Source organism: Mesocricetus auratus, unplaced genomic scaffold (genome assembly GCF_017639785.1).
Source record: "Mesocricetus auratus isolate SY011 unplaced genomic scaffold, BCM_Maur_2.0 Super-Scaffold_100007, whole genome shotgun sequence".
NCBI lineage: Eukaryota > Metazoa > Chordata > Mammalia > Rodentia > Cricetidae > Mesocricetus > Mesocricetus auratus.
In genome coordinates, this window is record NW_024429191.1 from 19,976,921 (window position 1) to 20,004,773 (window position 27,853).

A 27,853-nucleotide genomic window follows, 5' to 3' on the forward strand; every position below is an offset into this window, starting at 1 on the left:
GTATATTAACAGGATATTTGCATTACATAAACCATAAAGCCTTAATAATTCCCTTAGCCTATATTATTGATTCAACCTGTGACCATACATGGAGTAACTATGGCATGGCAAATGTCCTTCTTATCTAGGATATCACCTCAAAGCTTAGAAGCAATGCAGGAATTAAAATATTCGGTAAAAGGAATATCCTTAAAATTATATTATAATAACTAAAGAAAAAACCAGATGTAGCATATGCTGAATTTTGTAATATTTTAAGAGTGACAAGAATAATGTTATTCTTGTGAGACTTCTTACATGAACAGAGAATTTCCTTCTGCTAAGTTAGCAGAAAGTTAGTGATTAAAATTTGATCACCACTGCTCACATTTTAATCTAAAACAATACAAGGTAACAGGTTTTGTGAAGCTGATTATAATGAAGTATATTCATGACTTTACATAACCTGTTTTCACAAATACTACTTCATATTATTGAATTATACCAGTTTATATTTAATTGCATTAGACTTTTAACTTTAGCTTTGACCACAAAATGTTTTTTATTAGGGAAAGTACCATATAAACCTTCCTAAATGATTATCTTATTTAACAAATAATGAGTTTTTATCACAGCACTCAGGAGCTAGAGGCAGGCAGATCTCTGTGAGTTTGAGATGAGCCTGGTCTAAAGAGCTAGTTCCAGAATGGCTAGGGCTGTTACACAGAGAAATCCTGTCTCAAATTTTACCCCCTCAATTATTATACTCTATAGTAATTGATTTTCTGTAATTCTATGTGATAATTTCCATGACAATAAAGTTAAAGGCAGAGGGATTGTATGATCAAACCAATTAAGACAACTTCTATTTGCAACAGCTATTGTAAGATCAAGTAGAAAAATGTAAACCTCAAATTGGTAGAATTCCATGTATTATTGTCTACTTAGATTTCCTACAGGGTAACTGTTAGTAGTTACAGTGATAGAGTGAACAAGTATGCACAAATTTTCTTTTTTTATGGCTATAGTTTAATCCTTTTTCTAGAGATTTTCTAAATTTAAAAATATGCCATGCCAAGTCTATTTCTGAATCTTATCAAAATAAGTACACATCTCTTATTGAAAAGTACTAACAGCTACACAAGTAATTGACACATTGGTCTAGATACCATCTGAATCTTATTGCCGTAGGTGACAGCTTCAGAAAGAGAAGTAACTTGAGGTTCAGCAAGATGGCTCAGCAAGCTTTTGCCTCCAAGACAGACAAACCTTGATTTGATACCTGAAACCCACACAATGGAAGAGAATCTACTTCTGTAAGCTGTCCTCTGATCATCACATATGCAGTGTGGGTACAAGCTCTTACACACACACACACACACACACACACACACACACACACACACAAATAATAAAAAACTATAAGAAAAAATCTTTAAAATACTGATAATTTTATTTAAATAATAAAACATTATTGAAGTACAACATGTTACTTCTCTACTGTTGATAAGATAAACAGGACAAAGAGGAATCAAGAAAAGGATTGGTAACATAGTTTCCCAAATACATTTTAATTAATTTAACAGTTCTACTATAATATGTAAGCAAAAACCACAAAGATGAAAAGAATACCAAAATAAAGCAAGAAGAACCCAAAATTTATAAAAAATATCATTGAGTTAGTTTTGTGTTGGTCATCCACTGCTGGGCATGTGCTGGATCCTTAATTGCAGTTTATGTACCCAGTGAGACTCTGTTGGAGAAAACTAATGTTTCTTTTCAAGCAGCAGTAAATTGAAGTTGGCTTCTTTGTTAGGGATGGGGGCTTGTGTTCCCATCTGCCTCACCCCTCTGGTTTGGCCCTGTGAAGGCCCTGTGCATATTACCACATTAATGCCAATGTCTCATTGGGTTTTTATCACCATTTATTTCTTGCTTTCCAGAACACAGGAAGAATGAAAATAAAATGCTTATCTTGAAATTGCAAATGAAATTGTAAGTAGTTTTCTTCTGAAATAAGACTTTAATAAGAATTGAATATTAAACATTATCACTAATCAGGAGAACAAGCCAAACATGCTTAAGGAAAAACAGCAGCTGATCTTACTGCTGATAAAATTATAGCTGAGAAATGTTTTAATTCTTTTTGTGATGGTGAAAGATAGTCTATCAAAGCAGAAGCTGTTAAAAACTTAAAGATGGTGCAAGTTGAGATTTGTCTGAATTAAAACCTATTTATTTTACAATTCAAATTTAGGAACATACCTTTAGTTAGTGTTTCCATTCTTTTATAGATGAACCCTATCATATTAGATGGCAAATGCCTGTACCAGAACATAACTACACATACTATGCCAAACTCCCTGCCCTACTATTTAAGTGATGAGCTGTATTCTTTTAAACTCAGATATTGCCATGAAAAATCCTGCCTTTCCTGACAAAGACAAAAGGTTAGATCAGATACTGAACATCACAGGCACATTATCTTGTCAGCTTGCTGGAATACATTAATACAGAAAAGAACTCTCCAGTTAAAATTTTAAGGTTGGTTGAAGGAAAATCTTTAGACCTGCTGTTTATACTACTCTCTCCATGTGGAAAAAATAAGAATAATAAATCTCAGTGTCGGTGCTGAAACATTCTGGAAGAAATCCAATTTAATTAGGAAAAAAACACTGCTAACTTGGGGGTTGGAAACTAGGGCTTTGAAACAAGTCTAAACCATTATAAACCAAGTTTGTGATTAATAAGCAATGAATTCTCCCTTGACGGATACACACTGCTGGTTATTTATTGAAATTTCTTAGTTTATGGGCTACATGGTGCTCTCTTCACTTGTGAAGAAGGATTGCAAAACTCTTCCCTTGTTTACATCCCTGTTCATTTTACTCTTAACAATAAAATAACAATGAGACTAGGACCCCATATGCTTGAGCTGTCTTACTGAGCAGTATTGGACCATTGCCTCCATCTTTCTATTGTATCAGTGTTTAGTCGGAAAGAGCCACAACAATTAACGCAGACTGAAACTGTAGTAGAATTTGAAAGAAAGAAAAACTCAGAGACAGAGGGTATGATTGCTTTTAGCAGATTATTTTTTGTTTAAAAAATATTTGCTAAGTCAAAATCCAGGTTAGAATGCAAAGCTAAAACACCATGTCTTTGTCTGTTATGATGGGACAGCCTCAAGGAGTTATTGGGCTTTGAATGAGTCTAGTTACACAATAGAAGGTAGATTTCTCTTCTAGTAGTATTTATATGGAAGAATTAAATTTTGAAACACACAAATCATTGGGTGTCTCTAACACTGGAGGCACCCACTTATTTCAACACAGACTAGTAAGCACAAGTATGTGCTGTGCTTCAATAATGAAAAACAGGGGCTGTTAAAGGGTGTGTGTGTGTGTGTGTGTGTGTGTGTGTGTGCACGTGTACACTTTGACATGAAAAGAGTGGAGGTAGAAGGTGCCATTTAAACCTCTCAGAGTCATCCAAACAGCAAACAATGGAAAACTGTAATGTGTATAGACAGGGGAAGGAAACACGTGAAAAGCTTAAAGAACAAGAATAAAAATTAGAACTTCCTTGACTTTTATTTTAGCAGTTTTTTTTAATATGCCACAGGCCCGCTTGTTTTTAAAGAACTTTAACTTTCAGTGGTTCTTCATGATCAGAGAGCAAAAGTATTTGCTGTCTAAACCACGGTTCTGTTACATTGGGTAAGATTTTAAGACCTTGGCTCTTGAAGGCCAAATGAGAACTGTACCTCATTGCAAAATTCTGCTTTAAAAAATGCTGTGAAAACCTTTGAATAACTTCATGTTATAAAGTAAAAACCACATGACCTAGATATGAAACATAGTAAGAGTCAGTCACACAAACTTCTGGAAAATGAGCTAAGATTTTTTTGTTGTTATTCAGGACTTTAACATTTGCTATCATTTTGGTCTCATTCATTATCAAAAGATGAAAATAAATAAATCAGTAAATGTAATCATATAAAAATAAATATTAGCATAAATATAGTATTATTTGAGTATTTTATTAAAAACAGGTAATTCTTTCTCAATAACGCTGATAGCTAGGAATTCCAAAAACAAAATACCAACAGGTATGTGGAGGAGTGAGCACCGGTTTTCTGGATGACAGATTCCACCTTGTCATTGTAGACTTAAATGGAAAAAGAATGTTAGATGTCACTCTTTGATCTTAACTCACTATGATGTGCTTAACTCTTTATGAAAGGATCCACCAAGAATTACTCCCCTTATGAAGGCTCATATCTCCAAATACTATCACAACAGGGTTTAACATTTCAGAATTCGAGAGAAGAGAGATCACTGAGATAAGTTATCTACCCCTGAACACTTATACTTTCTGAGCAATTATCTCCAGCTATGTCTGTCCTAAAGTAGCAAAGATTACAATATAGTATTGTTTAGTGCTGAACAGTGATCAGAGATATATTTCTGTGATTCACTTAGCCAGGGAATTTTGCAGTGATTTTTTTAAAACAAAGGTGCATATTATTCTTAATCGAACTAGACTCTGCACTGGCTTGATTCTGTGAATTACTGTGACAGCAGAGATAAACATCTTCAGTACTTGTCAGTTTTGAGACATGAAGTCATCTGTTGTAACAGTAGGATGTTTGACTTACAATAGTGTAATTGCATTGATGTCTACAGTCAATGACTTCTGTATATTTAAGTACATTGGAGAGACTTTCTGCACAGAGTTGGCCATGTGAACGTGTGCTATTAAAATTAGTAATGACTGTAGTAGCTTTAGAAAGCATTAGAACATTTAAAGTTCTTTTGACTATTGGATATGGCCCTGGGATGATTTCTGGGGCAGGTTGCTGGAGGAGAAAGCAAGTAGAATCAACTCAAATAATATCATTATGCCTTCTTCTGAACCACTCAGCTCCTGACTGACAGACCAAGTGATCAGAGACACATAAGTAAGACCATAAGACGAAGTGTATCACCCATGGCTGAAGCAGATCAACAGAAACACCCAACCAACTGACAGTCTAAAGGAATGAATGTAAAAGTCACTATGTTTGAACAATAAGTAAGATCAAGAGTTGGGGCTGGGGAGATGGCTCAGCAAATAACGTGTTATGCAAGTATGAAGACATCAATTCAGATTCCCAGCACCCATATAAAAACCTCATCATGGTAATATGTGAATGTCATACAAGTACTTCTGGGTGGGGAGCAGGTCAGAGATAAGTGGATCCCATGGGATCAGTGTCCAGCCAATATAGTCCCTTTGTTATCTACACGTTTAATAAGCCATCTGGTCTAAGAACATGAGGTGGAAGGCAATGTATGAAGACATCAACCCAGATCTCTTCTCTGTCCCTGTCTCTGTCTCTGTCTCTGTCTCTCTCTGTCTCTCTGTCGCTCTTTTTCTGTCTCTGTCTCTCTCTCTTACACACATACACAGACACACACATGCATACATATATTTTGAAAAGTGAATCAACCTCAAGCATGAATGCCTTAATATAGCTTCTTTAAAACAAATCCCATTGGAATAATTTGTCTACTGTTCCTAAAACTTCCTCTTTATATAATCACACCATTTCATTAGGGGTAATAAAGCAATCACAACGAAAGAAAAAAGTCATTGGTTCCACCACCAAGTATGTGAAAAACTCCTAAGTTTGGGGGGAGTTTTTCCATTAATAAAAATGAGGAATGTATATCTGAAAGAAAAGATGAGTTACCAAGTTTTTGAATAATCATGTATACTTCAGAAATGAGCTTTAGCTGGCAGAGATGTCTGAGAGAAAGCCTAGAGCTTGAGAGAAATATTTGTAATTTGTTTACAGTGCACTGGTCCCAGAGGTCTGATCCAAAGGAAGCTATTGAGGAACGCAGGCCTAAAGAAATGAACAGAAGGATGAACCATTTGGACAATGACAGCATTCTTTAGGAAAGTTGTTCTTAGCCATTAAAAATATTTTCTTAGAAGGCTGTAAAGGCTAAATACTGCAAAGTTGACATGCATATAAATCCATTATATTTTGAAACATTACAAAGACCTGTAGGCCCATCCATTGACAGAACCCAGATCATCAATCTGCCCCTGATAAAGATGCCTCTAGACAAGGATATTTTTGTTCCAAATTCTTTTAAGAAATCCAGTTTGAACAGTGTATGTCAGCAAGAAAGCACATGCTGTTTTCTGGAACCATAAAAACCCGTCGCTCATGAAACCTGTCTTTAAATAGAAGGAGATTGGCTCTTGTTCTTTTCTATTTGCTTGTTGTTTCTTAGAGTTATGCCTATGACCCTAGGATTTTGTAAAGACATCTGTTATTTTTCAATCGTACATTTTCACTCAATGCCTGGAATAGTCAGAAGCAAATGACAGATATTCTTCTAAGAACAAGGATGTTAAAAATGACAATGTGACCTCTAAGATACTCTTCAAGAAAAAAAAAACAAAAAACACATGCTTTCAATAACAAAAAAAGGCAGTTTTAGTTTTTGTAGTGACTGAGGTGGCATAAACTTTGGGCCATTAAATATACATTTATATTCAAAACAAGATGCATATTTCTGTGAGCATATTCATGTGCGGGCATAAGCAAGTGATTCTAAGATACAGAGCAGGAAGGAGCATACCTTATACTTTCATACATGATTGGCATGATCAGCTAATCACTCCACCTAATTAAACATTGAAAACTATTTCCACTGCCTAAATACAGCCTTTCTGTCATTTACATGTGTGATCCATGCAAGTCTTTCTCATATTTCCATTCCCTGCTTATCCTAAATTATAAGGCCAATATAATTTATGTCACATTTTAAAGAAAATAACTCTGGCCTATTCATTGTGCAATACATATGGTAAGAACGGGTCCACCAGAAATCTAAGCTCATTTTTTTCAAAATAGTTTTTTTTGAGGTAGCTTTTAAAAAATTTTTTTCGAGACAGGGTTTCTCCTTATTGTTTTGGACTCTTTCCTAGAACTCGCTCAGTAGACCAGGCTGGTTTCGAACTCACAGAGGTCTGCCTGCCTCTGCCTCCCGAGTGTTGGAATTAAAGGTGTGTGCCACCAACTCCCGGACAAGGTAGCTTTCTTAACTACTAGAGGCAAAGGATACTTCATTTTACCCTTTCTTAAATTATAGCTGATATATAATAGAAACACATACTTTCCTAAAGTCAAGGCATAAAATGATGGCTATAGCACCTTACATTTTTGATATTCTTTCAAATACGTCAATGTATAGACATGTTTTGTGTCTTCAGACAGTGTCTAGACATATCTCTTTTGTGACTTCCTACCATTCCTTCAACACTGAATGATTGCTGACTGTGTGCTAACTATAGGTTAACTGAGGTAAGTAACTCTGTACCAGTGGACTGTTGGCAGTAACAGTTCCTCCTGCATACAGAAGGCACTTAAAATATTTTGTTCTAACTCATTGACTGCAAAGTTTCTATAACACATTGATTGGAACTTGTGGGATTAAGGTTGATACGGCGACTAAAGACCTCAAACAGATGACCCTTCTTTAGAAGGAAATGTGGTAGAATTAATCTATGTAATAGTTTCCTGAAAAGCAGTTTGAAAACTCACACCTCTCATAGACCCATCATCTTTGATATTGATTTACATTATCTACTCAGGGCTTTTAGCCTTTATTTTGAATTGATCTTCAGTTGGCTCAAACTTCCTTTAATTGAACTCCTCTGCTACTTCATCTTCTGATTTGCCTTCCCTCATCTCAAGTAGCTGGAGATCTCAGGCAACAGCACAGAAAAGGAATTTCATTAGTACTATGAAGTGTGTTTGTGTATGTGTGTACACCTATGTGTGTAGCCTAGTACAAACAAATGATAACTTCTTTTTTAGACAAACAGTATTACCAATGTTTATGTAAGTTTTTCAAAATATGGGAAAAATGAACAACTCTCCACAAAAGTAATTTTTGGGGAGAATATATTACATAGTAATCACATTGCTGTTATTGAGTTATTTTTCATTGTAGACATTGTAAATCAGCATTCCTCTTTAATGGTGAATTTGATTTCACTTCAAATTAACTTTTACAAAATATTTCTTAAGTTCCCTTGTACATGGAAAGCACTTTTATATTCATGGGGAATTATTTTGTAGTTCCTCAAAAATAACAAAATGCATGGTTGTGGAGTTATGTAGCTATCCTAATATCTAACAAAAGAGACTTCAAACTAAAATTAATCAAAAGAGATGAAGAAGGTCATTTCACATTCATCATAGGAAAAATCCATCAGGAAGAAGTCTCAATTATGAACATATATACCCCAAATATAAAGGCATCCACATTCATAAAAGAAACATTACTAAAACTCAAATCACACATTAAACCCCACACACTTATAGTGTGATACTTCAACACCCCACTCTCACTACTGGACAGGTCTACCAGACAGAAAATTAACAAAGAAACAATGGAACTAACAGAAGTTATCACCCAATTGGGTTTAACAGACATCTGTAGAACATTCTACCCAAACAAAAAAGAATATACCTTCTTCTCAGCACCACACAGAACCTTCTCTAAAATTGACCACATACTTTGCAGTAAAGCAAACCTCAACAGATACAAAAAATTGGAATAATCCCCTGTATCCTTTCAGACCACCATGGCTAAAAATTAGAATTCAACATCAACACAAATTGCAGAAACCTCACAAACTCATGGAAATTGAACAATGCTAAATTTAATCACCCCTGGGTAAAGAAATAAATAAAGGACTTCCTAGAATTCAATGAAAATGAAGGCACAACATACCCAAACCTTTGGGATACTCTGAAAGCAGTTCTAAGAGGAAAATTCATAACACTATGTGCCCACATGAAGAAACTGGAGAATTGCCACACTAGGGAATTAAAAGAACACCTGAAAGCTCTAGAACAAAAAGAAGCAAACTCACCCAGGAGGAGTACACGCCAGGAAATAATCAAATTGAGAGCTGAAATCAATAAAGTAGTAACAAAGAAAACAATATAAAGAATCAATGAAACAAAGAGTTGGCACTTTGAGAAAATCAACAAGATAGACAAACATTTATCAAACCTAACCAAAGACAGAGAGAGAACATGCTAATTAATAAAATCAGAGATGAAAAAGGGGAAAAAAACAACAGATACTAGAGAAATCCAAAGAATCATCAGGTCATACTCCACTAAATTGGAAAAATCTAAAGGAAATGGATGATTTTCTGGATAGATATCACTTATCAAAATTAAATCAAAAAGCGATAAACAATTTAAACAGACCTATAATCCCTGAAGAAACAGAAGCAGCCATAAAAAGTATTCCAACCAAAAAAGGTCCAGGGCCAGATGGTTTCAGTGAGGAATTCTACCAAAAATTCAAGGAAGAGCTAATACTCTTCAAATTGTTCCACACAATAGAAGCAGAAGGATCACTGCCAAATTCTTTTTACTAGGCCACAATTACATTAGTACACAAACAACGCAAAAACACAGCCAAGGTAGGGAATTACAGACCAATTTCCCTAGTGAACATTGATGCAAAAATACTCAATAAAATACTGGCAAATCGAATCCAAGAACACATCAGAAAAATCATGCAACATGATCAAGTAGGTAGGCTTCATCCCAGGGATGCAGGGATGGAAGATTCAACATACGAAAATCCATCAATGTAATCCACCACATAAACAATCTGAAAAAGAAAAACCACATGATCATCTCACTAGATGCTGAAAAAGCCTTTGACAAAATCCAACACCCCTTCATGATAAAGGTCTTGAAGAGAACAGGGATAACAGGAACATACCTAAGCATAATAAAAGCTATATATAGCAAACAAACAGCCAGCATCAAACTAAATTGAGAGAAACTAAAGGTGATTCCTCTAAAATCAGGAAAAAGACAAGGATGTCCACTCTCTCCATATCTCTTCAATATTGTACCTGAAGTTCTAGCTAGAGCAATATGACAACAAAAGGAGATCAAGGAGATACAAATTGGAAAGGATGAAGTCAAACTTTCACTGTTTGCAGACAATATGATAGCCTATGTAAGCAACCCAAAGAATTCTACCAGGAAACTACCACAGCTGATAAACACCTTCAGCAAACTGGCAGGATACAAAATTACTTCAAAAACATCAGTAGCCCTACTATATGTAAACAATAAAGGAGATGAGAAGGAAATCAGAGAAAAATCACCCTTTACAGCAGCCACAAACACCATAAAATGTTTTGGGGTAACTCTAACCAAACAGGTGAAAGACCTGTATAACACGAACTTTGAGTCTTTAAAGAAAGAAATTAAAGAAGATACCAGAAAATGGAAAGATCCTGAACTTGTATCTCTTGAAGTTATCATCTGCTCTGTAGGACATAAAACTGTTAGGTGTGACACCTACTAATCCCCACAATCCCTTGTAAATGTAAATTCTAGCTAGCAAAGCAACAGTATTCTTCATCAGTCAAACCTTCTAATTAATTACTATACTCCATCTGTTCTGTGGCTTATTCTTCTAAGATCAACTCAAAATAGTTGATTCTGGCTATCTTGCTTTACTCTGACCTATAAATTAATTTAGTAGCTTTATATGAGGATGTTTTTCCAAGGCCAAGATAGCAGATATCCAATAAAATAATTTAGATACTCTAAGGTCAGATGAATTTAGAACTGGAAGAGAAATTCTCAAGCCTCCTAGTAGAAATTTGCTGTAGCATTTCCTCATCAGTCAGATTGTCAATCACACCTCATTAGTTTTCTAATTAAATTGTATATATAATTATATAATACATAGGTATAGATCATATTTTTAGCTACAACTGGAAATGAATATAATGTTTCAGTAGCTAAAAATAGGATCTATACCTATATACTATATAATTTAAGAAACATAAAAATCTATAGCTGTAATAATTCAAGCTCACCAATTTGAACCCATTTTTCAAAGAATTAGAATAACTATCAAATAACATTACTTTTAAAATATTTTTCTTTATCAATCAGGTTTTAAGTATGAACCAAAACCAAACAAAACAAATAGCTTACAGAAATAAATGACCATCTTTTGCCAAGTCAGCTTTCTTCATTCTCTCCCTGACTGTGTTTAAGAGCAAAAGCTATAAGGAAAGATGAGATTAAGGTAGTAGAGGGTGCTCGGATTTTCAAGTTTATTGTGGCAAAAGCTAATTCTACAATATCCATCCAGGGTTATCCCTTCAGTAGGTGAATGGTCTAACTTGACAATGATTCATAAAAGTAATTTCCATCCATGGAAACCCTGAAGTAAGACAACACTGAGTGGCCCTTAGACAAATGTCAATATTCACTTCTTTGCATTATGAACACTTTCATAGACAGAAAGAAAAAGCTTTAAATATTTCTGAGTTTAACATTTTAAAAGTGCTTATTTGGCTGAGTCTTTGTACTCATTGATTCTCAGAATTTTATATCTTGATTAGATTAGGTAGATTGCACTTTGTGTTACTCATTTTAAGAACACAAGAACAAGTTTCTAAATTAGTGGAGTGACACATGAGTCAATGAATAAGGTGGACTTAAAGGGAGTCTTAGCTTTGAGGCCAGCAAGGGACTTTGCTCTAGAAATCTCTGAAAATCACAACCATTAATGAAACCTTCAAAGAGAATTATGGAAGGTATTCCAGATGGGCCAGAGGAATAACAACTTGCAGCTTGATATTTTTTTAAAGGAAGTGTTTAGGGCCTGAAAAGACAACTCAGTCTAAAAGTGCTTACCTTAAGAGCACAAAGACATGAACTCTAACTTCTAAACTCATGTAAGACAACCTAGCCATGGTTCCCTACATGTGTACGCTTAATGGAAGGAAAACAGAGACAGCAGCCACCTAGGAGGGCTCATTGGTAAGCTAGCCTGGCCTATTTGGTGAGTTTCAGGCTATGAAGAGACCCTGTCTAAAATAGAAAATTAAAACACAAAATGAAATTTGAGGTAGACAGTCCTGATGAATGAGTTCCAAGGTTGTCTTTGCATCTCAATTTATTCTTACACATGAAGTCTTACATACACACACATGCACGCACACACACACACACACATACACACTCACTACTATAGACATGAATGTGTTTGAAGTGGAACTGTGATTTCTATGCACTGTGAATCAGTTCACATAATCTAAAAAATAATCACTTTAATGGAACTTAGTACTAATTTAATCAAATTAGATATATAGATTTACTTTATTTTCTACTCAAATTATGATACCCTAAAGTGGGCATGAAGTTATATTTTATAATTAGATAAATCTGTGCTTTTGTAGGAATATTGGAATGTTTGGATGATGAAATTTTTCCATCTGCTTGTTTTAATACACTTGGTGATGACATTTATCCTACTTCTCTACTGGGATGATCCATGTAGCTCAGATTGACCTAAAATTCCAAGGTACTTGGCACTAACTTTGTATGAAGATCTTTGCACATCCAATACACAAATAGTGCAATTACAGCCGGGTGCTCCCAAGATGGGTTTTTCTATTTTTTGTATATGGTCACCTTTCATGTGAATCTTAAATTTTTTAATTAGCCTTGGATCCTAATACAAAGAATTCAGTCACACCAAACACCTGCTTCCAATATTAAACTTTTTGTCTCCATAGTTTATTTGTTAGAATTCATGAACTATTGGCAATATCATTAACTACACTCAATTATTCATGAAATTTTCTGTTCAGAACTTTCCTGCTTGCTGTCCTAGAATTTCACTCAAGGTACCTCTATACTATCAATCATGCCACATTAGCTGAGTGTTACAACTTCTCAGAACATTCTTATTTTTTGATAGCCTCGATGGTTCTGAGGAATGTTAGTCAGATGTTTTATAAAATACCATTACCTGAAAGTTATTTTTAATTATTTTTATCAGAGTTAATGAATATTTTAAGGGGAAGTGAGGGATGTGCTGAATAAGAGGTTTTTCCAGGAAAGAATACTCTCTATAATTTGTCTGCCTGGGTGGTGAGTTTGGTCTTGGAAACTTCACAAATACAATTGATGCTCACAGTATTGTAACAAGGTAGAAATTTATTTTTTGTTTTTGAGATAGGGTTTCTCGATGTAGTATTGGAGCCTAACCTGGCAGTCATTCTGTAGGCCAGGCTGGCCTGGAACTCACAGAGAAATCATCTGCCTCTGCCTCCTGAGTTCTGGGATTAAAGGCATGTGCCACCAATGCCTGGCTACAAGGTAAAAATTGTCAAACTGTTAAACTAAGGAAGTATAGCTGCTCATTTCTTACTCTCTCCTTTGTCAGGACTGTATAGTCTGTGTTTCCTAAATATGTATTTATTATACTTGAAAATGAGAAAGATGCATTAGAAGTATCACACCTGCCAGCAAAGATTGATTATCCAAGATGATAAACTAGTAGTATATTTTTTAAAAATCTGCTGGGTCTTATATTCTTAAGATTTCTTCCCTTCCATTTTTCAATTGGGTATTATGGACACTGTTAACTCAAAAGCATGCAAGTTTTAGAATAATATGGCAAATATTAAATTTTAACTATTGTAGGCTTTAAAAGAGGCAGGAGGAACTGTACTGTCTTTCAATTCTGGCTCTGACTTTTCCAAATCAGAGGAAACCTTGGCAAAATAGTTAACATAAGCATATGCATTTTCTCATTTTTAAAGCATTGTCATTAATTTTTACTTCATACAGTTTAAGTGGATTATGTGTATAAATGTCTGAACTGGCATATGGTAAAGGATTATGTATCAAAGGCAACATCATATGCCACAGCAGGAATTTCTAATTATTATAAATGTTCTCTTTGATCAGCCAATATTTCTCTAAATTATACACTTGTGGTACTTTATCCAACATTTTAACTCAGAGGGGTAAAAAGGAAGATCAATGAGAAAAGTGTGTTTGACTTCTCCACTTTACTTATTATCCTATAAAAAGATGACTATATATCTATTGTCATAGATGTGTATGAATAACCTTTGCATGAAAGCTTACTGTGCACACAATTATCTCTCTTCTTATATTTGTAAAAATGTATCCTCCATTGGCTTAAGTACATAGGGTCATAGACTAAAGTAAGATACATTTAAATCAGGAGAATGCTTTAGAATCTTGAGTAAACAGGCATGAGAGGTGGTAAGCCTCAGAGTCAAAAATCCATAGAAAAATTTCACCCTCACAATATTAACCAGGGAGAATTACAAAGTAATTATAGTTGTACAGGATGGTCTACAACAGAGCTTATGGAGTTATGATTTAATATGCACTGTTGTATTTTCTATGGCTTTGATATGGAGTTACATCATGTGCCATCTGTGTTTGCATGAGGTCTGATGAATTTTAACCTTTTTAAGCAATAGCTTTGTACACATCTTTTAGTAGTAAATGATAAGAGAGGTTATCGTCCCCATTATCATGTGATATTATGTACCTAGTATCTCTTTATATTTGTTTTTGCTATTTCTAGGCTGCATGTTTTACTTGAAAGTTGGTGTAAATTATCAGAGAACCTCAGACGTTTCTTCAGGTAAGTAGAACCAGAAGCTTGATATTCTAGATTCAGCTGTATTTATGTGGGGAAACTTTGGGTCTTTTAATATGGTTCTCATGCAACTACAATATACTTCATTTCCCACCTAAGTGGATGTAAACACACACCAATCACTAAAAGTAGGGTTTCTTTCTTTGATTTTCTCTTTCCTTTCTTTTTCACCCTCACTATTTTAGCATGGTGAAAATGCTTTGACTGGAAGGAGAGTAATTCTGTTTTGAATGATCCAGTTATAAATGTATGATAAATTTTAAACTGAGAAAATATCTAAGATGGATTCCTGGTCCTTGTTCAGACTCTTGGCAATGTGGCTTCTGAAGGAGTTTAGGAAGAGGAAATATTAAGAAATGAAATGTGCAATGTTAGAGAACTCGATTATGGAGGGTCCTAGGTGTGTCACCCCATGGTTCATAAATCTTTCTGCTGTCTTCACTATTTGAAATATACGGGTGACTTTTATTTGATATTTTTAGGTAAATTATTGAAGAAATCACGACAAATGCATCTGACAGAAAGACCTAGCATTCCATAAGGAGAATTCTTCAAATGTTATTCTTGTCACTTGGAAAGTTTACATAAACTGTCAGAAAATTCTAGAAATTGTTATTATTTCTCTAATCAACTTTCTTTTTTACACCTTAGTCACTATAGAATACTAACTGAATGACTTCTTTATACCTTAGTCACTATAGAATACTAAAAGAATGACCCATTTTAAGCAACTCAAGCTCTAGAATTTTCCAAATGGACCAATGATATTTTTCAAAATTTACTTAAAATCCAGACTTACCAAGCAAAGCATATGTCTCATTCAGACACTGTCATTATCTACTCCCTATTCATGTATTGTGGGTTTTTTTTTATTAAAATTTACTGAGTGTACACTATGTGCTATAATAATGAGACTTAAAACATATTTTCATTTGAACAAGAAATTTTCACAGCCAACTGTGATCTTGTAGCATTTTTATGCACTTCACAGTCTGTGTTCTAATTTTAACTTGGGATTCTGATGTGTCTATTCATATATAGCAATTCTTGAACCAACCTGTAACTGTAAGCCTATAGGGAGCGACTTTGTTTGAACATCTGGACACAACACATGCTTGCAGTTGGAACTGAAACTCATTAAGCGGGCCTGGTTTTTTTTTATTTTTAAAAATTTTTTTATTCAAATTAAAAACAATCATATTTTACACACCAATTCCAGTTCCCTCTCCCTCCTATTCTGCCACTTCCCCATAACCTCCCCATCCTGCCCCCCATCCACTCCTCAGTGAGGGTGAGACCTCCTATGGGGATCATCAAAGTCTGTCACATCATTAGGGGCAGGAGCTAGGCCTGCCCCACCCTTGAATCTAGATTGAGAAATCTCTCCATAGGGAATGGGCTCCAAAAGCCCTCTCATGCTCTAGGGATAAATACCAGTTCCACTGCCAGTAGGGGGCCTGGGTTTTTAATGAGATAGATATTGCAATGGCATCCTATAGCTTTCAAATGATGAAGAATACATTCTGAGCATATGATTATGGATTTATTGTTGCAAACAAGGTCATAAATCATATTCTATGCTGAAGCAGCCTATTAGAGGTATGTCATATGGTCTTCCCTCATTTAACATGAATATTTTGATTATAGTCTGAACAAATTAATGATAAATTGAGTTACATAAGACCCTACCCTACTTTTATAACATATTAAGTAAAATGTCAATAATAATTTGCATTCCATTGAAGTAAGCAATCTTCTGGATAATATCAGTCTTCAAACAGATCAAGCCAAGTCATACTTAGTTCAATAAACTTATATAAAGAATTATATGCTCTGAATGTAGGCACTAATTTAATCTTTTAATCATGACTAGGAATTGACCTTCACTCTACAATTGCCTAATGTTTAGTATGTTTTCTTATAATACTTAAAAGAGAGTATTGATTCCATCTTGGAGAAGCTGAATTAACCTCTTTATCTGAACCTTATGGTTTGTATTTAAAATGTATGTATCTGCCAGCAGACACTAATTAATTGGTATCTGTTACCTTCTAAGCAGGACTTTAAAGCATTTATTATTTGCCTGTGCAGATTAAAGGAAAACACAGGGAGCTAATTTGAACAGAACTTTGATGAAATGTCAGGAGCCCTTTAATCTAAGCCAGAAAGTTCACGTTATGGAAGACCCTTTAATCTCCACCTTTTCATATACTACAAAACAAACAATATAGCCTTTCTACATATATGCATAATTAAAGACCACATTGGCTATATTGTGATTAGGTAACACCCAAATTAATGTACCCACTGATATGTTTTTGCAGGTTTGCATGGATTGAAGGAAGGTAAATGAATGGATACTGTTTTAAATGACAATTGTTTCGGGTTTTGATTTCACACATTTGTGTATGGAATTAAGGTTTGAAACCTCTATGTGCCATTGCTTAAAGTTTAGATTAAGCTTCTAAAGTTAGTGAATAGAATATCTTTTTAGAAGAAAAATGATCTTTGGTGCTATTTACTACCAATGCAGTTAATTAAAATAAATCTATTTTGCTTATCTTTTTAGAAATATACGTATATTTAAAGGTAATAATACATTTTCTAATTTTTCTTTTGATTTAATAAACTGATTTTTCTGTAATAGCACTCCGTGAAATAGGATTCACCTGCTACTACTTTTTCTGTTAATATATTTATAATGATAGTTATATGTGTACATAGAAATAATACTATTCGGTAAAAAGAGCAGAGTATGGCTACTTTTCCAATCAAAGTATTTGACTATTTCAGTATCAGAGTGTAGGTGATCTCAAAATAAAAGCTCAGCCAAGCTATTTCCTCACTTATTCAGACAGACTTTTTGGGTTTTTTGTTGATGTTGTTTTATTGTATTTTGTTTTTACTTTTAGTAGCTGAAAACAGTGCCCTCAATTCAGTCCAACCAATACTGCTTGGAGTCAAACTTGACTCGTACAGCTAGTGTTAAGATTTGTTACTCTCCAGTCAGTTCCCTCATAAGAAATTTTCATTTTTGAGGTCCCTTATTATTCTTTTGTGCTTGTTGTTTTTGAATTTCTGATTTGGAGTGATGTTTACTCATGCTTTAGTATCATTGACATAGGATTATGGATTTTAATTTTTATTTTCAGAGGGTAATTTCAGAATAACTGTCCATGATTCTTGTAAGACTCGTGAGTTTTCCCCAGAACTAACAAAATAAAAATTGTTTAGTTTAATAAATCAAGAAACAATCCAGTATATTATTAACACATTAATAAAAAGAATCTATTTCAGCAAGTTATTTATAACTAATAAAGTATTTTACGCTTAGGATGAACTTGAATTTTCTCTCAAAAATATATTGAGTATTTAAACTTTTACTATTGACATTTTAATTAGTGCCACTGCTTCAAACTGACTGAATTAATTTCTGCCTCAATATTTTTTGAGTATTACTACTTAAGTGGCAAAAACAGTGCTATAGTAAATATAGGACCTAACTTAACCCCAATGCATTCATTTGGTAACATGGAGCCAAACTTTTCCAAAGAGTTTTGAAACTACAATGAATGAGAACCTGTTTCAGCAATATGTACTTTACTGAATAGGATTGTGAATGGAAAAGTGATTGCATTGCTTTGCATTTTTTTTCTAATTGAAATTTTTGGAAATTTAAAGTCCCTTGAAATCACATTAATTATGATTTAACCTTATTCTGGGCCTTTAGAAAGATTTTACAGAATTAGAAAAATTCAGCAATTTGGAAATTTAAAAGAAAATTAGCATTATAGTACATATTTACACCAAAAATTCATTCATAGTACACTGTTTGGAAACAGAGAGTTGATGCATTTGTAATCCATCAGAGGAAAATACAATACCGCATAACTTTCAACTAGTGTTGAAAGTTTCAAAGAAAAACACATGCCAGTTTGTTGAGCATATTTATTTCTTAAAAATTAAATCTCATATAGCTCATATGATTCAGTAAGTATGAACATTAGTACACTCTCAAAAACTTAATATATAAACAAAATTTCTAACTAGAGAACTTCTGGAACTTTTCCAGCCAATATATAAATTTGGTAACTGCATTTTAATTTTGGTAAATAAGTAAAAAGGCCACTCATTTTTTAACTTGGTATTTGACCAGGGATATTTCATTTAAGCCTGAGAAACATAACTCTCCTCACCTGTTTCATGCTAGTAACCAAAGAATACACAAGTTGCCTGAATGTTTACCGAAGATATTCTACCTTTTACAGTCTGAAACTTCTCTATACCTTCTCACTATTCGCTTTCTTCTTCCAAATGATTTTACACATTGACATATTTCCCATCAACTTCCTCTTGATTTTTTTCAGTGCACCCTAGGCAAGATTCTCAGACAAATTCTTTGCATTCATGCCAGCTACCCAACAGTATTACAAAAGTCATGGCAGTAATAATTCTTCCCTCCTTTAATTTTCACATCCTTAGTCAATTGAGTATTTTGCATACACTCCCTGTGGACTTAAACCTTTTGTAAGTGAAATTGGAAAATGAAATAAGTCATGCACAGGAACAAGATTCACAAGTCTTTCGATGAATTATGCATTTTTGCATGCAAATGCTCCTACTTTCACAATACTCTACTGTACTCTGCCAGGATGTGTTTTAATCTTATACTACATATTTTATTGTATGCCAAAGTTAAAGCCATTAACTGTCACTATAATGATGCCAGATTAGGAGCATATGAATATTTCACATGGGAGAGTTTGGTTAGGAACAACATTTATATAAAGTAGTCTTGACAGAAAAACATTAGAAATATAAAAAGAAGGGTATGTATTATATGTACCTGCATACAAACCATGCATATGAGAAAGGGTAAATGAAAACTGGCACTGTATTTAATTTACACATTTTTCACCTTTGATAATATAAAGTAATATAACTATAATTCCAAGTTATTGGGGCCCTGAAGGGAACAACATAAGTCAATTCAAGCTACAAGTGATTAACATTAAAGAGCACTCTTATCTAAACTGAGCAGAATAAAATTTCACAAACCTGTTGACAATGTTACTATTATATTTTCTATAGACCTGTAACACATTCTTAATATATTTCTGTGATTACAGTTTTCCCAGATATATCAGCAATACTGACTGACCTTGCTTGAGGGAATGTTTTACTTAAAAAAAATGACAGGTGAAAATGGATACAGTTACAAAACCAAAAGTCTTTATTTACAAAGTGAGACTCAGCGGTATCATGCAGCATATGAAACACAACACCTTGCATTTACTTCTAGACTCAGACATTCAGTTGTGTGTGCTACCTGTTAATTGTGCATGTATGAACTCTTGATAACATATCTTCACAGCAAAGACTCTCTGTGAAGATGTTCCTGAATGAGAAATTACCCCTGCATCATAATGATTTGATCAAACTCCACAACTTAGGTGTTTTATCATTGGTTCCCGCAAATTTCAAAAGTTAGAGGAGATGATTCCATTACTTATCAAACATATGCATAGCACGTTTCAGCCAGGAAAAGACTGTGGTTTCTACAAACGACAGTGGACAATGCCGTCTATGTAGAAATACTAGACACTGTGATTTGCATGGCATCATATCGAAGTCCCCACTGAGGACCTCAAACTCCCAGAAATGCAATCATGTCAATATCCATTAAGAAAAATTTAATTTTTCTTCCCTCATTTAATCACAGTTTGTCTTGTGAATTGTTTGTGTGGAGGGAGACTATTATGAAGAGGGGAGAAGTTCAACATAAACCAGGCATTAAAGTGTGTCAAAGTGTAATGATGTCACGAATATAGAAATCTTAACTGCATCTTACCTGTGGTAGCAGTGCCTTGGGAAGTGTTGAGTGCCAAGAAGATGCAAGTCTCTAAATGAGAGAACAAGGAGTGTTTGCGCTCTCAGTGTTAGCAGGGCTAGAGTGTTCTGTGCATAAATAGATTGGTTCTTCAAAGTCCTCCTGACCACGGCGGCCACACGCACTAGTTAGAATATGTGCCCGAAACCCTGCTGCTGCGGCTTCTGCAGCCTTCCGCCTTTGCACGGAGACCTAATATATGAGTGTGCGGAGAGCATCCTCCCCCTCCCCCTTCCTCCCTTCTCTTTTGCGTTCTCTCTCTCTCTCTCTCTCTCTCTCTCTCTCTCTCTCTCTCTCTCTCTCTCTCTCTCTCTCAATTAAGAATTATCATTCGGGGTTCTTCAGCAGGCAGTCTGTCAAAGAGGACAGGCTGGCAGGCAACTGTGCAGTTTCCCCCCCTGCTGAGGCACATGAATGTGTTGTGAATAAAGACAAAGCCCCAAACCATTGCAGCGCATTACTCGCTGGAAAAGCACCGCAGTGATACAGTGTTCTGCAACCCAGCAGGCAGGAGATGGCTAGTGAGAGCAAGGAGAGGGCAAGGTGGAAAGCAATCTGCTTGCTCTTCTCCTAGGAGTGTGCATCATAAAGTTTGGGTTCCTCTAGAGGACCATGGGACCATGGTTTCCGTGAATAGAAGTTCTTTTCATTAACTGTGTGGACACCTTCAACAAAAGTATTTTAGATAGTTTTCCAGTCACCTTAAACTTAGATAATCTACATAGTCTCTAATAGCCAAAGAAACTGGATTTTTTTTAACTTCAGAAAGTAGAGATCAGCTATCTTAGGCCCAAATAAGTGTGTTTGTGCTAGTGGAAGATGGATTTCTATAGTCTGAGTATTCTTAAGGGACTGCCTGGTGAGAGTATCGGGTGGGGGAGTTGTCTGTGAAGACACAAACAAACGAAAAGCATCACTATCTCATAGATGCCCAAAATAGCAACTGAGATAAACTGAAGTGAAATTGATGAATGAGTCTGGAAAAGTGTCAGGGCAAAAGCAGGGACAGAACAAATAAATAGTTCTGCTGATTTTCCATAGCTCTCCTTCCAGTTTCGTGACTGAGAGTGACCTTAGGAGTCCAACTCACATTTCCTTGTGTCTTTTGCAGGTGCTGAGATATAAATAGGCACAGACTAATCTTTGTCTGTATGTAAAAAAGATTTAGCAGATAGCATGCAGGCACTTGCCTAAGGAAAAATCAGTGGGTTTTTCTTTCTGTTTGGTTTTGTTTCTAAGAAGTTACAAACGTTATCAAAATAATGATGCACAGATTTGAAGTATATAACTCTCTTAGTCACAATCAGAGTGATATTTTAAAAACTGCAACAGTATATCTCAGGCATTAGTTTCTGAAAATAGATATATCCTAATCTAGGATTAGCTGTATCTCTGAATCCCCAACAAGAGAATACATACATGCAAAATAAAACATAAAGTTCCCATTACTCATAAAATGGTGAATGGAGTTAAAAAAGCCAGAGTAGATGAAAGTAAGGAATGAGGATGAGGACGACTGTTCTTTACATCCTTCTTAATGTGGCTCCAGTTGGTTTCCCATGCTACAGTCATCAAATCCATATCCAAAATCAAGAGAGAGGGAACAGTAAGAATATGTGGTCTCTGAAAAGTTATACTCTAGAAATGGAGACTGGCATTGCCGTCAACAGAAATTGTCTCTATTCTTAAACCTTGCTGAAAAATTACCATGTAGATTGCTAAATTATGTAGTACACTAAGGAGGAAAAAATCAGTGTGTCATGCATTGGAAGCCCACAATTTTAATACCAACACTTGGGAGGTAGATACAGCCCAATCTCTGTGAGTTCGAGGCCACCCTGGTCTACAAAGTTACACAGAGAAATGTGGTGTTGAAAAACCAAAAGGAAAAGAGTAGAGAATAGGAAATATAACAATGCCTGCCATCAGAAGCACATAAACTAAATGTATTCCATCAATTAACTTCAACTTAAATTACTGAATGCATTCCATCTTTGCTTACTCTAAGACACTCTTGGCACATGCGTCATGCTTGCAAGTAACTGGTTAGGAACACAAGGCCTCAGACAGTTATTCGGTGGCAGTTATTACACTCAAATCTGGCCCAACTGAACTGAAAGGAAGGGTAATTAATTACTCCATGTGGAAATAGATTAAGGCTCAAATTTAAAATGAAGATAAAGATTTAGAGAAAGGGGAACTGGAGAGATGGTTCAATGGGTGAAAGTGATTGCCATGCAAGTATTAGCATAGTTTGAATTTTCTTTAAACAGCAAACCAGCTCCCAAATAATGAGATTTATTATTAATTATGAATGCTCAGCCTTATCTTAGGCTTGTTCCATGAGCTCTTTTAACTTAATTTAACCTGTTTCTACTCATCTATGTTTTGCACTGGAACTCTTTACCTTTCTTTCATTAAATAGGTCCTACTTTCCTTCTTCCTCCATGTCTGGCTGGCTGAACCCTGTCATCTCCTTGGTGTCTCTTTTTTTTTTCTCTTCCCCCACCCTGCCCCGAGCCTAAATTCCTCCTCCTAAATACACTTCCTGCCTGAAAGTCTCACCTATACCTTCACCTTCTCCCTTGCTATTGGCCATTCAACTTTTTATTAGACCAATCGCATTCATTAGGCAGGCAAAGTAAAGAAGCAACACATCTTTATGAAACGCATCTTTCCATAGTCAAACAAATATTCTGAAACCTGTAAGGACCAAAGTTCTGATCCCTGGAGATTTACAAAAGCTAGGCACTTGTGATGGTCAGGACTATAGAGCTATAGTCCTGAAAACAGCTTGGTATTGGCACAAAAGTAGACAGATAAAACAATGGTATCAAATTGAAGACCCTGATATTAAGCTACACAACTGTGAACATCTGATTTTTGACAAAGAAGCTAAAAATATATAATGGAAAAAATAAAGCATCTTCACAAATGGTGCTGGCGTAACTGGATATTGTAGACAGATTCCTATCTATCACCATGGACAAAACTTAAGTCCAAATGAATCACATAAATCCTGCCACACTGAACCTCTTATAAGAGAAAGTGGGAAGTACCCTTGAACAAATTGGTACAGGAAACAGCTTCCTGATTATAACACCAGTACCACAGACACTGAGATCAGCAATTTATAAATGGTACCTCCTGAAACTTAGAAGCTTCTGTAAAGCAAAGGACACAGTCAATAATGCAAAACTGCAGCCCACAGAGTGGGAAATGATAATATCTACTTTGAAAAATTATAAATATGAAATTTAAATGGTAAATTATATTTTGTTCGTTGACTTTGATAATTAAATGGAAGAGAAAATTTATGTTGGTTTGTTCTTATCCTTGTAATTATAATGATCATATTTTAATAGACATTGTTTTTTATTCATATGGTTACCCACTGCCAAGACCTCCTTTAAAAATTAAGGGATGAATAAACATGATTTCCACAAAAACTTATAAGAAGTACATTTTCATTCTCAATTCATAGGATGAATTGAGAAATGGAGTTACACACAAGCAAAAACTAGTCAGATATCTATTCAGGAAATTACTATAGAAGTCAAACATCTTCTCACAAATAGATTAAAACATTTCAGTCGTAGGTAGATATTTCTATCAATTTAGTGTCCAAAGATATCAAGATATCATTGTGATCAAAACACCCACATTATTTTAATCAACAAATTTAAAATAAGCAATATGCAGCAAATATAATACTATCTAAATTATCTTGATAACAAAACCAAAGAGGCTACTGGAAAAAAAGTCTTGAGCCATGAAGCTGAAAATGTTTAACGTAATATTAGAAAAGGATTTATCAAGATATAAAGAATGTAATACAGTATAACCAAGAAATATTCACCTTGGGAATTCAAGAGAAGATAATATAGAACAAAAGAAGGTGTGATTTCCCACATTAACAAGTTGGTTGTACTATCATCTTAATAAATGTTTATAAACACTTAAAAAATTCAGCACTCATCTATTATAATTAAAACTACTTATTATAACTTCTTCATTTATCTTTGAACTAACTGGATTTCCAGCGTCTAAAGACAAGAAAAACGAACCAAAGACAACTCCAGTGGGAAAAGATAATACGGTAATGTTCTTTAGTAATAATTCCAACTGTATGCATAGAATAAAGTAACAAGCATACCTGATTGATGAATGTATTTATTATCAAAGAATACAAGAAAATACACTTAGGTTAGTAGACTTTCAAAAACTACAAATCATTTCTGTAAGTTTGATTTTCTGTGTGTTCAGTTCCAGCCTGGCCTAAAGAGTGAGATCAAAGATAGGCAGAACTATTACACAGAGAGATAGAGTCTCTAAAAAAAAAGTACTGCAAATAAATATGGAATAACAAAAGCATGTGGGCATACATGCACCCAGGTGTGCACACACACAGTGGCATATGTACCCTTACTTTATTTATTGATTGATTTAAAAATTAGACAAAACCATACATAAATCAAAATTAACAAAAATTATGATATTTGTATATTAGAGACTACAAAATACTAAGTAAAAGATACCAAACATCACCAAATTCATAGAAGCTATTCTCCAAAAATTGACCAAAAATCCCCACCATTTCTGTCCTTATGACTGAGTTGCATTTTTGTACCAATTGCAAACATCCTCATGTGTACATGAGTGCATGTATATAACTTATAACGACAAACAATCTTGCAAAGGAAAATCATAGTGAAAGCCTGTGGCTGCAGAGAAGGCCCAATGATTAAGATCATAAATGCTCTTACATATGATGTCAGTTTGACTTCCAGCATCCTCAGCAAAGCAGTCTCTAAACTGCCCATAATGTTACCTCCAGAGCATCTAATACTCTCTTCTGATCTCTAAATATAACCTCATACATGTGGCTATAAACACATACAGATATATAAACATTAACAAAAACTGATACTACCTATCTTAAAGACTTATAAAATATAAGTTAATCCATTATGATAGTAAGCATATAGAAAGAGCAACAATTAGAATAAAATACTTGAAAATGTCATTCATTGTGGTGATTGGTACAATACATATATAGTTTTTTTCACTAACCCAATAATGCAACCAAAAAAGCATGCTTTATTGTTTTATTTTATGTAAATTATAGCTAAATAAAGTTCACTTGAAAGGATGGAACTACTGAACCACTGCTGGAGATCACAAAGTAAATAAAATAAATGCTCTAATATACCATTTTTCTTGAGCTACTCATTTATGTTATCGCTCTGTATGGGTGCACAGGCAATTTGTAGTTTTAGAATCAAAAGTTTTAATTCAGATATTAGGACAAGAGAAATGGAATGGGTGCTTGATCTTGCCATTAGCAAAAACTGGAAAGTAATAAACTTGATATACTCCCAGAGCTGAGAGTCCTGGTCTTGCTTTCTCCATGGTACCATTGTGGAATTTGTCTCTCACTATACACAATTGGCTCTTACCCATTATCTGAAATCTCATTTCACTTCCAGCCTTCTGATTTTCTGTAAATTGTCTTAGCTATCTTTCCTGTTCTTATGACATATTCATTTTGCCATAATCCTTTATGAAACTCATTTTTAGCACACTTTTCACTTGTTGTGTTCTACCTTTTAAGTTCAAATACCAACTTCATAAAGAAAACCTGGAGACTGGAGAGGTAACTCAGTGGTTAAGAGCATAATAGAAGACCCAAGATTCCTAAAACCTCTGACAGATGACTCACAACCACCTGTCACTTGATGGGAGATGTCCTCCTGTATATGTGTTTCCCTTATTGGTTGATGATTAAACACTGTTTGGACTATAGAGGCAGGAATATAGGTGGGACTAGAAGATGAAGAGATTTTTGGGAAAGGTAGGCATGAGAGCTGCCATGGAGGAACCTGGAGGATAGGATGTACCAGGTATTCTCCAGTAAGTTAAGGCCTTGTAGAAATACATAGATTTATAGAAATGGGCTAGTAATTAATACAAAGTTAGCCAATAAGAAGCCCTAGCCTTTGGCCAACAGATTAATAATTTATATAGTGTCTCTGTGTATTTTTTTGGGGGGGGCTGAAACAGTGGGACCTGACAGGAATAGAAACACCATCAACAGTCACTGCAGCTACAGGGAATCCAGTGCTATCTTCTAACCCCTGATTGCTATGCACGTACCCACTTAAAAATGTCAAATTTTTTCCTCTCCCCATTCTCTCATTCTATGCAATTGTATAAGAGTTTATTTCTTTGCCAATTTTAATAATAAGTACATATGTACATACTCAGATATAGAGTGAAATAATTTGTTTTTCTGATATGTTATAGTACAATAGCATTTCCTATTTTTATTCAGATTGAATCTCTATGTACAAAAAAACAAGATTGATTCTAATTTTTAAAACACTTATAGAAGTCTTAGTTTTTATTTGCCAGTCCATTCCAGGCCTCCTACCTTCAAAACTCCTCCACAAGTCAAATTAGTGGATGCTCATCCATAAGTAGATAATTGGCACAACACAAGAGGCTAATAATTGAACATTAGTCATGCCTACTGAACAGAATGTGCGTAGTTCATTCCTTTCAAAATTTTGACTAGTGAATTAATGCTAACATCATAAAGAACTCTCATAAATTTGTTTGACTTTAAATATTGTTTGCACTATGAGGGAAAATGTATCAATACAATTAGGATATAAAAATTTGATTCCAATAAAGCTAACTTCAAATTGGTAATTTTCTTATTGTAGTTCATAAAATAATGGAAGTTTGAAAAGGGCATAAAATTTTCACGAAGTGAGAAAGTATGTATGCCTATATTTAAATGTATCATGACTGCTGTCATTATATGTAGCTAAAAGAGGAAAACAGGCAGCATTATGGTTGAGATTCCCCAAAGACCATGTCTTGGCCCAAGCTTGAGATAGTGGAACTAATAGGAAATGAGTCCTTATTGGCAGAAGTAAGTAACTGAGGTGTGATTATCAATAGAGTTTCTCTCTCTCTCTCTCTTTCTCTCTGTCTCTCTCTCTGTCTCTCTTTTTTTTCCTATTGTCTTTGCCTGTCTGTATGTCTGTCCTCCTTCTGTCTGCCTCCCTGCCCTGTGTGTGTGTGTGTGTCTGTGTGTGTGTGTGTGTGTGTCTGTGTAAGTGAATGTGAGTGAGTCTCTCTCTCTCTCACTCCTCTTTCTCTTCTTTCTTCTCCACCCTCATACTTTTTCTATTTTGCTTAGCATCACTTCAGGTCCCAGGGGCCACGTAAATTACTGTAGATCACAATCTCTGAAACCAGGATGGATGATAGAGCTTTTTTCTTTTAAGGAAGGTCACAACAATGGAAAGCTGATGGATACTTTGACATAGCAACAGGTAGCTAACACACCCAACCAAAGTTTTGCTACATTCCTGGTTAGAGGTAAACTGCCGTTACCACAAAGAGCACCATGACA